Source organism: Camelus ferus, chromosome X (assembly GCF_009834535.1).
Source record: "Camelus ferus isolate YT-003-E chromosome X, BCGSAC_Cfer_1.0, whole genome shotgun sequence".
NCBI classification, from domain to species: Eukaryota; Metazoa; Chordata; class Mammalia; order Artiodactyla; family Camelidae; genus Camelus; species Camelus ferus.
In genome coordinates, this window is record NC_045732.1 from 74357700 (window position 1) to 74373935 (window position 16236).

Sequence of the window (16236 nt, forward strand, 5' to 3'; positions counted from 1 at the left end):
ATACCAAAATCTGGGCCATCTTGGGGTTACTTTATATTGATTGTTTTTTCTTGACTGAGGAGTATATTTTCTCTTTGCATATTGAAAAACATTTTAAATGTGTTGCTAGACATCTTGGATGATATATTGTAAGGAATCAATTATGTATGCTGTCTTTCTTTACTTTCCTGGAAGTTTTCCTTGTTTTTGTGGGAGCTTGGTTACAGGTTTTGTTAGGGTGGTCTAGAGTAGCCTTTACCCTATAACATGGTCCTTTTCCTAATGCACGGCCTTTTTGTTGTCTTAGCTGAATGCTGGGGATTTTATTGATGTCTCTCCACTCTGGTTGTAGTGGAATTTCAATGTTTCTTAGCATTGTTCAACCTCTAGAATCTCTGTTTCACTGTCAACACCATAACAGCCTCTTGCTGTTAGGTCTTGCACAGTTCTGCCCTGCACTGTATAACCCAACCCTTAGCCAATGGCTTATGGGAAACCCCAACAGAGTCACCTGTGAGTCCTGCTGCATAGCTCTCTCCTCTTTGGTATCCTTCCCTGAACTCCAATATCTGTTCCCTCAGCTCAGCAGGACTGTAATGGTCTGTTTGGTGTTTATTTCCCTGTGTCTTGTTCTTGAAATTGTCCCAAGGCAGGGAAGTGATATGAATTTGGGGCTCACCTTGTATGTTTTCCTTTTCTTAGTGATCAAAGTCCTGCACTGTCTGTTGTTCAATACCTTAAAACAGTTGCTTTACATTATGTCCAGTGTTACAGTTTTTTTTTTTAAATAGCAGGAGGGCACATTTCGTACTAGTCGCTCCATCATAAATAGAACCAGACTTCTTCCGGCTTTCTTATGCTTTAGCAAATTTTATTTCCCAGTATTATTATTATTGTTGTTGTTGTTGTTGATCCTTTACAAAAATTAAGAGATGCTACATGAATGAGCCAAGATCCAAAGCCAGGCCATCTAACTCTAAATCCCATGTGCTTCCCATTATACTATGTTGCCTCTCCATTTAAGTAGCTTTCTAAATGTAGTGATTTGATAGGTGCTGAAGCGGTACCATTATAACCAAATCTCTTCCCCCACGGTCTAGCACAAGAGGTCTGAAGACTTCACTATCTTAATGTCCTTTGTAAAATTTTAGACAACCATGGATGTAGTTACAATGGTTTAATAGCAATCAGTCATTTTATAATAGATGAGAAAGGACCTTAACAATTATCCGAAACAACTCTTTCATTTTTGAGGAAAGTGAGGCAGAAAATAAAACAAATTATCTACTTAAGGTCAAACATCTAGTAAATAGAACCAGGACTTGAACCATGTTCCTCTGTCTGATGTTCTTGTCACCAGACTCAGTAGCCTCTGTGACAGCTTAGAGTAAGACTCTTGTAGATTGGGGCCTAGAACAGTTGACTGAGAAAAGGTATACCATTTCACAGTCATAGCTGCTTCATAGCTTTCAAAAGGCAATGATGATATCAGTAAAGTGAGTTATCCCCTTGTCTGGTCATCCTCTGAGAAGTTTCTGTTTTCAGTTCAGAGAAGAATAGCTAAGCCTGAGCAGGAAACTTTGTCATAACTATCAGGATATGAGAAGTGAGCCAAACCTCCGTCTCAACACAGTGCTGACATAGCAGCGGGACCAGGTGTTGAAATTTACATGCACTCAAGGGATTTTTAACTGGAACAAAGCCATCCTGTTTCCTACATTTCAGTTGGGATAACCATGTGTAGTATTATTTCAAAGCCTTTCTGAGAATCTGTGGGACCTGTCATGAAAAAGATGAGTTTGGCTTCACTGGAGATTCCTTCCACTTCGCCTTCAGTCATTCAGATACCAGAATCAGACAGGTAAATACAACATGGTCCCTCTTGATCTTAATTCTAGTTATTTCCCATTGCTTTAAAAGCATATGTCTTAAACCCTGCTGTAACTTCTCCATCTCCTAGAATTTTCTCACTTATTTTCTACCTACTAGTCATGTGAAGGAAAACTAAATTTTCATTTAAGTTTTGACATTGAGAACCTGCCAAAATTATTTCAGCACTTCTCACTTTTGGGTGTGGTTGACTGTCACACAAATCCACTGCTTCAAACATCAAACCAAAAGGAGGGGCTGTGAATCTCCTTCCCCTTTTGAATTTCTGTCTATAATGAGAAAGACATAAGACTTGGGATTTTTATCAGTTGGACAAACTGTAACTATTATGTCTCACTTTCCAAGACCAGATCATACGAATAATCTAATGAGAGACTGCTTGATACACCTTTGCTGGTGAATGGAATCCTATTACCTCTGTACTGAAGTATCATCTCACCTTTTAGTCAGAAATGAATCTAAAGAAGCTCCCTTACATCATTATACTACTCAAATGTCAAGTAGACAAGAAGAATAAATGCATAGTTGCCAAAGTCCTATAGATTGAATGATCAACAGTAACAGCACAACAATAATAATAGCTTACATTCATTCTGTACCATACATGGTTCTAGGCACTTAACACATATTCATTATTTTAATCCTGGCATCAACCCTATGAGATAGGTGCTATTCTTCCATTTCACAGATGAAGAAATTTGGTTTGAGAGTTTAGGTAACTTGAACAATGTCACAGATCTGGTTCAGTGGCTAGGCCCAGATTTGCACCCAGACAGCCTGCTTCCAGAATTATAGCCTCACCATTAGGCAGGATTAACAAGCATTATTATTGGATCTCTGTCCATATCCAAACTATGGCTTGTATTCTAAGTCACCACGCTGACAAGGGTTTAAAAATACACAAATAATTTTAAAAGGTATTAAGAAACTGTGACATTCTTTATGTTAAGCTAAGATGGTTCCTTGTATTTAGTTTAATTACTTAACTAGGAAGCAAACATGGAAAGATTGGGTGGCTGGTGGCCTAGGTTCTGGCCCCAGTTCTACTATTAGCTAGTCTTGTACCTAGTCATCCTAGAAGTCAGGAAACGGACTTGCAAATTCAGCAAGTATTGAGCATGTACTATGTGTCAGACATGACACTTGGTGCTAGAGAAATAGTGATTAACAAGTAGATGCCTAATTATGACAACTGGGAATGTTGAACTATGCATTCTCTAAAGTCCCTTGCAGAACTAAGCATGATCAAAGCCAGCAGTTTTCTAGACGCATTCCCAACGAAAGGTGCTGATTAAACAGCCACTTGATTCACTAGAAAGAATATTAAATCCTGGACTCAAAACTGACTCAACTAAACTGCTCTGTGACCACAAATCTCCCTGTATCATCTCCCAGTTGCTAATGCAAATTATCTCCAGAGTAAGACTGCTGGAATGTAGCCTCCCTACTCGGTGCAGGCATGGAACAAAAAAAGCTGCAATGATTTTTATGCTCTCCTCTTTTCTCCCTACTTTCTGGCTTGGCAAACAGTTCCATAATCATGGGGATTTATAGCTTTAAAGAATAGGAACAATCAGACCTGGAAAGAAGCATTTAGTAACCAAAAAGTTGAGATTAGTGGGCAAACAGAAGTCATGTCGTTGAAAACCCACATCTGCTGATTTTCAACTAAGGATCCAAAAGTAGGACTCTTAACTGACCCCGCCTTCATTCCAGCCCAACTACCCAGTAGAAACTGGGCATGTGTAGTTTAGTCCCTTTCTTCCTTTTTTTCTTGGGAGGGAACCTGCCCACAGAGATCCCATATTTTCCTCTGCTCCTCTAAGCCATAAATTTCAGGGTAGGCCCCTCTCATGAGTACATTGTATCTGTGTCCTATAGATAGATCTATACGACGAAACATAAAGTCCATGTTTAGACCGGCTTGAGATGAAGCAAGGGTCATACCATGAATAAAAGCGTCCTTCCACAGATTGTATACTCGAAAGCAAGAGGCAGACTGAAAGCTCTCAGTTTTATTTGGTTTTTCATCAATCTTCATAAAAGAAGAGTAAGAATATTATTTTGTTATTTCACATCCATATACTTGTTCATATAATCATACCTCATCTATTCAGACATTTTACAGATGGGAAAACTGAGACCTAGAAAAGCCAAGTGATGTGCCCAAATCACACTTCCTATTAGAAGCAAAGTGGATGTTGCTGTTTCTCAATAGAGGAGTCTCTTTCTGGGAGAAGTTTCAATCCCAGGTTGAGGTTTAATTTAACTAATTTCTATGAATACTTATTCAGATGTTATACTTTTTTTTTTAATATGGTGAGAATGCATCTACTGTGAGAGTTCCACATTATATCATCACAATTTTGTGGGGAGAAATAACAGACAATTGATGGCTTCTAAAATTGCATGTGGTCACTGAAAGAGCACCTATTTCAGATGAAAAAATACTATAAACATTCTGCACAGAATGAGATCCAAGATTCTCTGCCTCCTGTAATAGGGAAGAACAAACCTGACTCCATATTAGATGTGCTCCTTTAGCTCTAACCCTGTGCTCTGCTTCCTGTGCTTAGTCTTGCTGGTTCTGCACCTTTTGTGAAAGAACGTTGCCTAGAGCCTGAAACAGACAGGACAGCCCACTCTCAAGGCTCTGACCTTTAAGGGTATAACACTTTTCCATTTATACAGAGATAAGAAGTTGCAAAACAGAGAATAACATCTATCTTGTTGGAGGTTTATAAGAACATCATAACCTGACCTACGAGGACAGCAGCAAGAACAAAGGATTCCGGTACCAAAAAGTTTGCAACAACAAACCACACTCCCTCCCCTTTTTTTTAGTATAAAAGGAGCCTGAATTCTGACTTGGGTAAGATGGTTCTCTAGGACATTAGTCCCTCATCTTCTTGGTCTGCTTGTTTTCCCAATGTAGTCATTAGTCCTTGCACCAACACCTCATCTCTCAATTTACTGGCCTGTTGTGCAGTGAGCAGAATGAGTTTGGACTTGGTAACACTCCTAGACTCTAATCCATGAGAAGTTGCAGAGTGTCCCAGCTGCCAGCCTGTGCCATGTTCACTCATACTGCAACCACGCTTTCAAGGCATGACTTCTCTCCTCAACACCGTGTCATGAACAATATCATTTGCTGGCCAGTTGGAGTGAATGCAACAAAACGATTTTGCTACAGGTAAAGAAAGGGCCCTTGAGGTGTCAGCTTTGTGAAGGCAGATGAAATACGGCAGTGAGTGTAATCCACCCTTAGCCCTCCTTGAAGAAAAATACTTCAGGTAAAGTGAATGATGCAATTCTGATCTACTTTTAGCTAACATCTTTCTCTGCTTCACTGAGTGAGAAGTTCCATCTCTCATCCTTGTTTTGCTTTTTTATTTACCCTCCATCTGCAACTTGGACTAGGGCTCCACATTCCATTCCACTACACGAGACAGAATAAATTAGAATGGCTGGAGACCTTCAGGCTCCCAAGCAGTAATATTCCCCAAATCAACAGGACAGTTTTCCAGAAGCTCTGTGAACTATTGCTCAGCTACTCTATATACTATTATTGCCCCATCCTCTGTTCCATATTCTTTACTCATCATCCACTCCTGACTTTGCTTGGGTTCAAATGATCTTTTCATCCTTTGCTGAGCTGTACCAGCTAAATCTAAGCGCCCAATTTTCTTCCTGCCTCACTACTTTCACACATTAACAAATGCAACCATATTCCTTAAAATGATTTCTAGGAGGTTGATATTTGCTTCTCCAGAAGATCCAGCAAGGACATAGATAAGGAGTTGCTTTCTCATGCTGCAAGGAGACCAATACTGAGGAGGTGTGGCGTGCAGCTAGGCAGTAATGCAGATGGAACTGGGCTAGTTTGTTTTTGCCCAGGTTTCTCTGGGAGTTTTTTGATGAGCTGGCACCCTCCTGAACTTGGCCTTAAGATTCAAATTAACCTTATTCACAGACCTTGAAGATAAGACAGAACAATATAAAACATCAGCTGAAGGCAATTTCCTTCAATGGCTCTGTTTGGTTCCATTCAATTTACTCACTCTGGAGTCAGAGAGCACTAACTGAAGAGCACCAGTGTGCACAGGACATGATCACAGCTTCTTGCCCTTCTTATCCCAATAGGATAAACAGCAGTTTACCGGCTTTGCTTTTGGCTTTAGTGGAAGCAGATTTTGATTGGGAGCAATCAGGAGGGCAAACAACTGAGAGACCATCTGTGTGCTTAGCACAACAGCCCTAAAATTCAAATGGTGGATGCAAATCTGAATATCATCAGATAGCTGTATAAAAAGTTAAAATAAGATTAGCCAAGTCTCTAAATATTCTATGTATCTTTATTTGTGATACTCAGACTGGAGCCATATTTTGCTTTGAACCCACTGATTCCTCATTTAAGCCCAAAGAGGTTGCCTTGGTCAACAGTGATAGCAAATGTGACTCCAGCATCACAGAACTGGGAGAGTCACTCATATAGGTATTTGTATCATGGAGACAGAACATGCAAAGTCATGTTCGTGACGGGAAACAGGATGACCACTTGCCTTATTCATTTATTTAAGAATTAACATTTATTTTCCTCTGTGCTTTGGGGAAAGTTTACAACATTTTAAAAGTATAAAAATAAAAGCTATGCATATTCTAAAAGTCTATAAATAACCATAATTAATATTTTTTGCATACTTCCTTTTTCTAGATATATTATTATTTAAGTGAGATTATACTGGGAGTATAATTTTATATAGAGCTTTTTGTAGAATTATAGCATAGTAATAACTTCCCTATGTTGTAGATTCTTTCTAATGATATTTTAGTGCATGCACAATGGCCCATTTCTCTTATATATTTAGTGCTTCCCCAACATTTTGCTTTCATAAAAAATGTAATGAGCATTATTCTGTATAAACTTTTTCCTGTATTTTGGATATTTTTTCTCCAAGGATAGATTTCTAAAAATAACACCACCATTGAGGAAAGGCTTTGTTTGACTCCATGACATGATTGTTTGCTGAATGGATTTTTACTCTGATCTTATGGGGCTTGAGCACACTTGATTAAATTATTTGGTCTCCACCCAGATGTTGGGCATTTCCCAGTCAGATCCTTAGGAAGCTTTTGTATTTCTCTTAAACTTGTCCTGAAACACCAGCTTTTGAATCCTAGTGACAAGATTGTTAATTTAGTAATAAACAGAGTAAGTAGTATATGTAATCAATAGGAGCTTTTATTGGGTACATACTATGCATCAAGTATTGTGTTAAAGTTCTTGTGTGCATTGTCTAATTTAATATTATTCAAGCTTTCCTGCTTATAAGAAGCACTCGGGTTTGCAGCTGAAAATAACAGAATCTCAGGCCTAAGATGGCATTCAGTGTTTGTGGGCTTAGTTACCTATATAACATGAGCAAAACTACTGGCCTTGTCTGACTTACAGGGCCAGTTGAGTAGTCCTAAGATGATAAAATATTTACTAAAACTTTATAAAGGTTATAAAACTACGTAAAGCAAGTTCTTGGTATTGGTTTTATCGGTAATTGGAAAAATACCTTCCACTGCTTTGGTAGTTTAAATAAACCAATGTAATTAAAGCTGGGCCTAAGAAGGTTGCGATTTCATATTTCTTTATTTTTGAAACAGGTCATTAAGTCCTGTAGGGAAGAGAAAAACATAATCAGTAATTCTACCATTATTGTTACTGATAAGGAAAAAGAAGTTAATTCATATGTGAAGAATCATGGGCTATTACCCTATTGTATTTGAACTTCTATACAGGAGTTATTTGAGAGCTTTTAAAGTTTATTGTGACATTTGAGATATAACTTTTCTTTAGTTACCATTCAAATGTATGTAAGCAGGGAAGGAAACAGCCTTTGTTAGACGTGGGGGAAAATGGTTAAACACACCTTATTACGTGGCATACCGACAGTGAAGTCAGCTATTCATAATTCTGTTTAAATGGGTTCAGTGGTGGTTAACTATTGAAATCTGCTGGGCAACTGAAACATAATAAAGGGAAAGTGAAGGTCAGGTAGACATTTGGAAGGAAGAGACTGAAAGTAATAGTTTCATCAGCCCCTGTAATGGCCCTTTGAAACATAGGCCATAATTTAACTTCTTTAAAAGCTGGTCTAATTAATTATCACGTTGTCATAGTCTCCTGTTTCTATTAGCCACACCCTTCTTTATGTCTGTAATACTATTCTGGCTTTTCTCTTCTTATATTTTTTTGTCATTAACTCTTTGTGCCACTAAAGCATCTTTTGGATAATCTTGACTATGTTTGGATATCGGCCAATGTATTATTTCTGCTCAAGCATACCCTACCTCGAGCAGGAAGAAGTTCTTCTTCCCCCTAGTCTAGCTATCTTGCATTAACCTAACATAAGGGGCCTGTTGAGGGCATTTCTGAGTTGTAAAAGCCTCTCTTTCCACTTTTCAGACTGGGATTTTTGAATGTCATGCACTACTAAGCCTTGTTAGAAGATAAAGAACGGGGAAGAGTTTGGCAGGGATTTTGGTTTTGAAGAAGAAATGTGAAAGCATATGAGGTATGTATCTCGCTGTTGTCTCAGATGCCTTTTGAATGGTGGACCCTGTACCCTTTTGTAAGAATGTGTTGCATGAGGTTCCCAGAGATTAAGACCATGTAAAAGCAACATATGTGCTAGTAACACATGTTTCTTTAGTTTAAGCAACCAATACATTACAAAAAATTTTAAACCGTTTGCTACAAAACAAGCATTTTGAGTATTCAACAATGTTCAAGTCCTGAGCCCTGAACCTTAATGATAAAAGATTCTAGTATCTTTAGTGGGTGCTGAAGTCAGTCAATACTAAGTATAAATCTCTCAGATTTGAAAGAGAACCAAGAAGAAATGAACCAATTTGATGACCCATCAGTCATATAGAAAGACCAACCAATCTAAAGGGCATTAAGTGTTTGCATTGCCCAGAAGTCAGAATTTGCAAACAAGCTGAAATGATATTCAAAATAAATGTCATAGGTTCATTTTTGTTTTTGCTATTATAGTTTTATTAGTCTTTCTCTTGTAGGGCTATCAAGGTGATTTAGTCTTGTTTACAAAAATATCATACTTTGCAGTTACTGGATATTGTTTTTGTTTTCTTTAAAAAAGCATATAAAATACTCCCAAAATACTTAGATTTTCTTAAAATTCATACAATTTTTCAGTGAAAAATTGAAAGCATCCATGTATATTTATACAAAATATCTTTTCTTTGTGTTTTTGCTTAGTTTGTCCCTTCTGCTTGGCATCCCATTATCTTCTCTTGCCTTCCTGGTAAACTTCCGCTTACTCTTTGAAACTCAAATATGCTTCAGGAAGTCTTCCAAGACCTTCACAGAGAGATAATTGCTTCCTCTTCTGTATCCCCATAGCATTTAATTTATACCTCTATCAAAGTACTTATCATATTGCTATACTTATTTGTTTCATCGTTGCCTCCTCCACTAGTATGTGTGGCTCTGGAGGAGAGAGTATATTCTAGTTTTCTCTATTTAGAAAAGACTAGTTACTTACTCTATGTTTGTTGAATAAATGGATTGATTCTTGTTAGCGCCTGAATTTACTGAACTCCATGGGACCATTGCAGGCAGTGTGGCTTGGTGCCAGGAGAGGGAAGGAGAGTAGTTCCCTAAGTAGAGTCCATAGTTATTTTGGACAGAAACAGATGCTAGAATGGCACTTTTCAAACCTGGCTGCAGATCATATCCACCTGGGGAGCTATTAGAACTGTCAATGCCTGGCCCCATCTCAGATCCGCTTAAATCAGAATGCTGGGGATAGGGCCCAGGCGTTGATAGATATTTAAATGTAATGTGCAGCCGGAGTTGAGTACCATCGAGCTTGAAGTTGAAGAACTCAGGATTGTCAGATAGTGTCGATGCTGAAAAGAACCAGGAAGGGGAATGAGATGTAACTATAGAGTCAAGAACTTGAACCCAGGAATGAAATCAAGGTTGATGTAAATCCATGAGAAGGGGAGGAGCCCAAATCAGCAGCACATGAAATAAAAGGCTGATTAATGCGAAGGTCAGTAAGAATAGCCAGGTTAAGAGTTAGAAGTTAGACGTGCAGAAATCAGTGATGGTCAGAAAGCTGAGTTTCTTTTTCGTTTCTTTTCTTTCCTTCTTTCTTTTTAAAATTTCTAATTGTAATAATTGCCAGAGATTATAAATTCCTTTCAAGCCATGATTTCACTCCATCTAGCTTGACAAACTTACAGTCTCACCTCTGCAGTCAAGGAACTCCAAAACAATTTGGGTTTATTATAAAACCAAAGGTTTTATATGTGCATACAGTCCTTCTTTCTTATATTATTCTCCTCACCAGCCTTGTAAAGTTTTGAGAAGAGGCTTTGGAAAACAATTTCCAACAAAATTTCACCCTTGCCCCTACTTACTATTATTATTTTTGGTGCAGTAATCATGTCAGGCCAAAGTTAAGTGAAAGAACCCTTAGATACAAAGATCCAATGACCCTAATCCTGTACATTAAAAATATAAGCGGGCTGACAAGTTCAGTTAATGCTAGAGAGCTGAAAAACAACTTAAACAAAATAATTTGCTATGTATGACAAATGCTTTGTTATATATAGCATTTCCTTTGGAAGCTTTTATCTAATTTCATATGTATTTTATTTGTATAAGGTATTATTTACTTATGGCTAAGCAGACTTATTTCTAATTGTCCATCTCTACATACATTTCACAACAAAAATTTGTGACTTGATGGTTATGGAGCTAATATACCAGACCTGGGCTGCTTATGTTTATCTTAGAGGGACTCTTCTGTCTTGTTAACCACTGTTATTTTGGTTTTTTAATCACTTGAAGCTGAACTTAATCCTAGCTAGTACAGCAGATAATTGATATAGGGGTGGGGTTGAAATTAAAGTGATAGGTTTTACTTGACAAGAAGGAAGGGTACATCCCTTGCCTAAGATAGGACAGAAGGAAGAGAGAACATTTAAGAATCTAGAATATTTCTGAGATTGAAACATCTCATCTTAGATGGCTTCAATTATCTCAGGAAGCAAGGAAGAATTAGCGAAAGTGGAGCTCAGATTCAGTGTTAGAGAATGAGAGAAACTTTACATCAGTACTACTCAAATTATGGTCCCTGAACTAGCATCTCATCATTACCTGGGAACTTGTTGGAAATGCAGAATCTTAGGCTCCACCCTATACCTACTGAATCAAAATCCTTGGGGCGGGGGTGGGGTGGGATGCAGTCCAGAAACATATGTTTTTAACAAGATCCCCAGGTGATTTTTTATCGCATTAACATTTAAGGAGCACTGGGCTGTGAGAACCGCAGTGGAGGAGCCAGTAGAGAATTTATTAGTAATGTACAAAAGTGAATATGGCAAAGATGTTGTTGTTGATGACGACTTATTCAGGATACAGATAGGAGAAAATTTCCACAAGTTACAGTACTTCTCTATGACCAAGTTACTTTGCATCGTATTTTCACTCTACTCCGAAATAAGACAGAGCAAGGCAACAAGTTAGTTTAGCATTGTTTCCTGAATCACTATAACTCTTTGACCTATCTGGGCTGTCCAACCTCAGGTCGTAAATCATTTGAAGGCACAGATGTTGGATTATTTGCATTAAGTTTCAAGATAATTGTGTCTGGCCACTCAAATGTATATAAACAACATATGAAGCAAAACTGTTAATACTATCATTCCAGCCAACTTCCTATTCTCATTTTTTGGTTGGCTGTGGGAAAACATTGGAGAGTGAGGACCAAAAATTGACTTCTCTTTCCTGAAACAATCTTATTTATAGCTGAGGTTAAAGTTTAGGGGCCCATATCCCCAATCTTGTGCCTGTTTTGATCTTTTTCTTTCTCTGTAATTGAATATTTTGTTGGGCTATGGTCAATATTGTAAAGACTTTTTAAAACATCATTTCAACTGTAAAATATGTGCAGATTTATGCACATTTACACTGACATCTCCTGCAGTTTTTAAAAACAAGTTTTGACTTATAGAAAGTTTCTACTGTGTTAACTCAAGTGAACTCTCCAAATCGTTTACATTTCCAACCTCTACAAAATGCATAAAAGTAAAATTATACCAATTTGCTTCCATATGAAAAAAAAAAAGAACAATGTGAAAATAAACTCACATCTCCAAACTTTCAAAAGTTGAATTGGTTTTTGGCATGGGATTTGGGTCAAAAGTCAGCTATTTGATCGAATCAGTTCACTCATTTCATTTTGCCATAAACAGTATATGGGGACATGTCAAATCTGAATTAATATGGTAGAAGGAACAGAAAGATAAGGATGAAGAATTATTTTGTTTATATGAAACTATTCTGGTCGCATGACAAGAAAAAAGGAAAGGAAGTCTGACCTATGGCTAATATCTATTTATTTGTGATCATAATCAGCTTCTTGTTCAAAGTTTCTATGGATATAGGACTTAGGCTGTTATGTAATTACTATGATGCTCATTAAGATACCATTTACTTTTATTAGTATTTTAAATCAATCCTTTGCTAATTTAAGCAAAGGGCTTTGGTAGCCAAATGTACTTAAATTGAAATCTATACATCATGGGAAACATATAATGACTTAAATAAAGACTCCAAATGTGGTACTAATGGCCTCTCCAGACCCAGGAAGTATTGTTCCTCATCAGAGACTCACTTGTGACATGATCATTGATCATTGAACCATACAAAAAAAAATAGTTAAAAAAGAGGTTGAGTGGGGTCAGCAGTGTGTCTGTTTCTTACAAATCTTTGTTCGAACACTACTTTCTTTCCAGTGTCTTGTCTAATGATGCTGGAGAAACATTTCACATGTTGCACTGTAGTGAGAAAAAATTTTAGTCAAGCAATGAGACTTTCATAGAAAAAATATGACAATAACATCATTAATTAGTGACTCAATATTGGCTGGAATTCATGTATTCAGAGAATTTGTAACAGCTACAACAATATTTAATCCTGAATGTTACTTTGTTGTAGATAGGGCTATAAGCTTTACCTAAATTTTATCCTTTGAGCCTCACAGCACTTCTATGCGGTAGGGACTATTATCATTTTTCTTTTAGAGATGAAGAAACTGAGGCTCAAGAGCCCAGGGCCACTGAGCTGCTCAAATGTGGAGTCAGGATTTGAATCTACCTTCTTCTCCCTCTAGAGCCCTTGATTTTAACCACTCCTTCACTAAACTGCTTAATTGAAAAAATCAGGAGTGGCAGTGGGGTTATTTGTATCTTGAATTTTGCTTTTTTTAAATCTATATTCTTGTGTACAACATGAAATCAACTAAATACACTATTAATTCTATTTTGGTAATTTTATTTGGCAAAGTGATGGACCAGATGCTTGGAGAACTGGCCAGTCAATTCAGTCACAATGACCAATTTGGTAATTAATGGGGAAAAGGCAGCGTGAAGGCTTCACAGGAGCCTTTCTGTAATTCTTCAGTGGCTTTTGAATGGTAAATACACTGCTATGATTAGCCTTTATGAGGCAAAATTGCTGTTTCTTTCTTGCATGAACTACTTAAGCCACCATTTGTGGGTGGAGGGTGGTATATTCTACTTTGGACAGCCCTGCCAATAGGTTTCGGCCCAGAACATCTTTTTGAGGACTACAATCTTAATTTCATCTCTGAGAGCCAGGTACAATATAATATGTACTCATTTGGATGTTTTACTTTCAAATATTTATCTGGAAGAAAGGTTGACCCTGTAATTGCTTACAGTCATATTTTCTGTAGCTGCCATGATGCCTTGAACAGAATAATCACTCAATATTTTTTGAATGAATGAATGAGAGAGCAAAGACACACTTGCTTGCTTCTGAGCAAAGATTGTTTTTCACCTGGAGTTGCCATCCCAGGTGTAGAACACAGAGTAGCATAAGCAAGAACATGCAGTGATTCTCATCCCTGGCTGCACCTTGGAATCACCTGAGAAGCTTTGGAAAATATTTCGAAAAACTACCTAAGACCCACCCCAAACCGAGACTGAATACCTAGGGGTGATTCTGACTTGGTGAGATTTGGCAGCCTATGTTTTTCAGCATATGAATTACCTGGGGATCTTGCTAAAATGCAGATTCTGATTCAATTGGTTTGGGGTGGTGCCTGATAGTCTGCATTTCTTTTTTAAAAAAAATTTTATTGAAAGTACTAGGAATTGAACCTGGGACCTGAGATACCACATTTCTTAAAAGCACTGCAGTGAGGCCCACACTACTGACATAAACAGAATGTTAGATAGCAAAGAGGTGGAGGATAATAACCAAAAGGTATAGACTTCCTTAAAGGCCTAGAGGGTCAAGTGATGTTTAGGGTCAGAGTGATGAGCTGGGTAAATAATCACTTGGTAAGTGTTAGGCACTGAACTAAGACATCTCATGTTCAAGAAGAACAGGTGTGGGATGCTGCTTGCAGGGAGGCAGAGTGCTGTGGGGGTAGAAAGCACAGTATTGGCCTAGGCTCACTCAGGTATCTTCTGAGTTCCTCAAATATCACGTTTTCTATTATGTTTGCTTCCCCGCTCTGACTCAGCTCAGGACTCTGGTGTTCAATAAAGGCATGAGTTCTGTAGCTACTCTAAGTATTTGGGTGAAGGTTGGAAAATACTTGAATATTTGGATATTTTCAAATAGTGAGATTTGGCATGCATAGATACAGCCAGAGGCCCAAGGTCTGTTTCTATGATTGACGGTCTCAGTAAGCGTTTGCTGTGAAATTCTAGTTTGTTTGCTCAAACTCTGACATCTGTTCTTAAAGAAAAAATTCCCTCTGTAGGAAAGAGAACAGATGATAAGCAGACATTGTCTCTGAATTGTGTGGATAATTAGTTTCTTGGAATAATAATTAATTGGGGACAGTAGGCTCATAAATGGCATCTTGGATTCACACTTTCTCCATGTATGGAACTCTGCAGCGTGGAACCCCACAGCCGGGGGAATGGAACTCCAAACTGCAAGACACATCCCTGTAAGATCTGGTTTCATATATTATCTCTCCTCCTACCCCCCACCCACTGGCTTGCTGTCTATGTCTTTGTCATCTTTCCTTTTTCTACACAAGGTCACATATTGGATCACACTCTCATAATCTTTCCTGTATCTTGTATGTATATCTTTGTAAGTTTGAGTCCTTCTGTGAGTCTATCTGTAGGATAAATGTCAATGAGAGGAGGAATGTCTAAGCTACTGAGGAGATGCAGCTTTGGGGGGAAATTTCCTTCTTTCCCCTTTTTCCCAGATAAGCAGACATATTCTGTCCTCTTTCTAATGTGAACCCCCAAATTCTCATGGACAGCACTCTGTGGGGTTTGTATAAGGCCTTTGCTCCCTTCTCATAATTTTTAAAGGTTATGTATGCATTTCAACATTTTATTAACTTTCACTATACATATGCTCATATGTGCTTTTACTGAAATGTATAAAAGTTATCAGATATATGTGGCCTCTGTTCAGTCTTTGTGTCTGTTGTCCTCCTTTGTTTGACTCTCTTTTGCTGCTTCCATTTCCATCATTAGTGTCTCCCTCTGGCAGCAGCCCCTTTAACACATCATAATCTGTCTTTGCAATTTACATTGACTGTATAATTTTGCATTCTCTTTTTTCCCTCCCCCTACCCACTTCTTCCTACCCCATCTTCCTCCTCCTTCTCTGTTGGAACAAAACATCTTTTAAGGGAATGTTGCCTCTTGCTGTTATAGTCTCTGTCCTGCGCCCTGCTTCCTGTTAAGCATACCTTTCTTTATCGACCAACCTATGTGTACTGTGCATTTGTTATATGTCTTGCAACATGCTAACTGCCATGGGACACTCATATAGCTGTTTTAGCTGTCTTCATATATACTGGCGTACAAATATGAAACATTTTTATTGCTTTTTCTAGTCTTGATTTCATTCTATTCTGTGGAAAGTCCATTTTTTCCAGCATAAACAACAGACATTTATTTCCTATAGTTTTGGAGGTGAAAGTTCCTGGAAGAGAGGGCAGGGCTAGAGATGATTTGGGATCCCTTTCCTTTTAAGGTCTAAAGTCTTGCAGCATTGGGTCTGCGAGGGGAAATAGGAGAGGTGGTAGGTTTCTTATTATACAGCTCGTTCTCTGTTGTTGACAAAGAGGGCTCTCTGGATTCCCTTTGGCTTTTTCTGGTTCCTTTTACTTGTGGCCTTCAGTGATGCAGCTGTCTGCATAGATGGTTGGTGTCGTTTTCTTGGGAGGGAGCAGTGTTTGCCTCACCCTCACTTCCTCTACTGATAAGGAGCCTCTTGAAAATGTCTTGCTTATGGTCCATACCCTTAACATCTGGTTATAGTATCACATTTCC

At 38.1% G+C, this 16236-nt stretch overlaps 1 long non-coding RNA gene across 1 annotated transcript in view; it reads left to right on the forward strand.

Moving 5' to 3' along the window:
• LOC116661946 overlaps positions 1-16236 on the forward strand; it is a 130221-nt gene that overhangs the window by 98943 nt on the left and 15042 nt on the right. The window contains exon 2 of the long non-coding RNA XR_004317906.1: positions 8327-8435. This is a non-coding gene — a long non-coding RNA (uncharacterized LOC116661946). The remainder of the gene's footprint in view (positions 1-8326; positions 8436-16236) is intronic.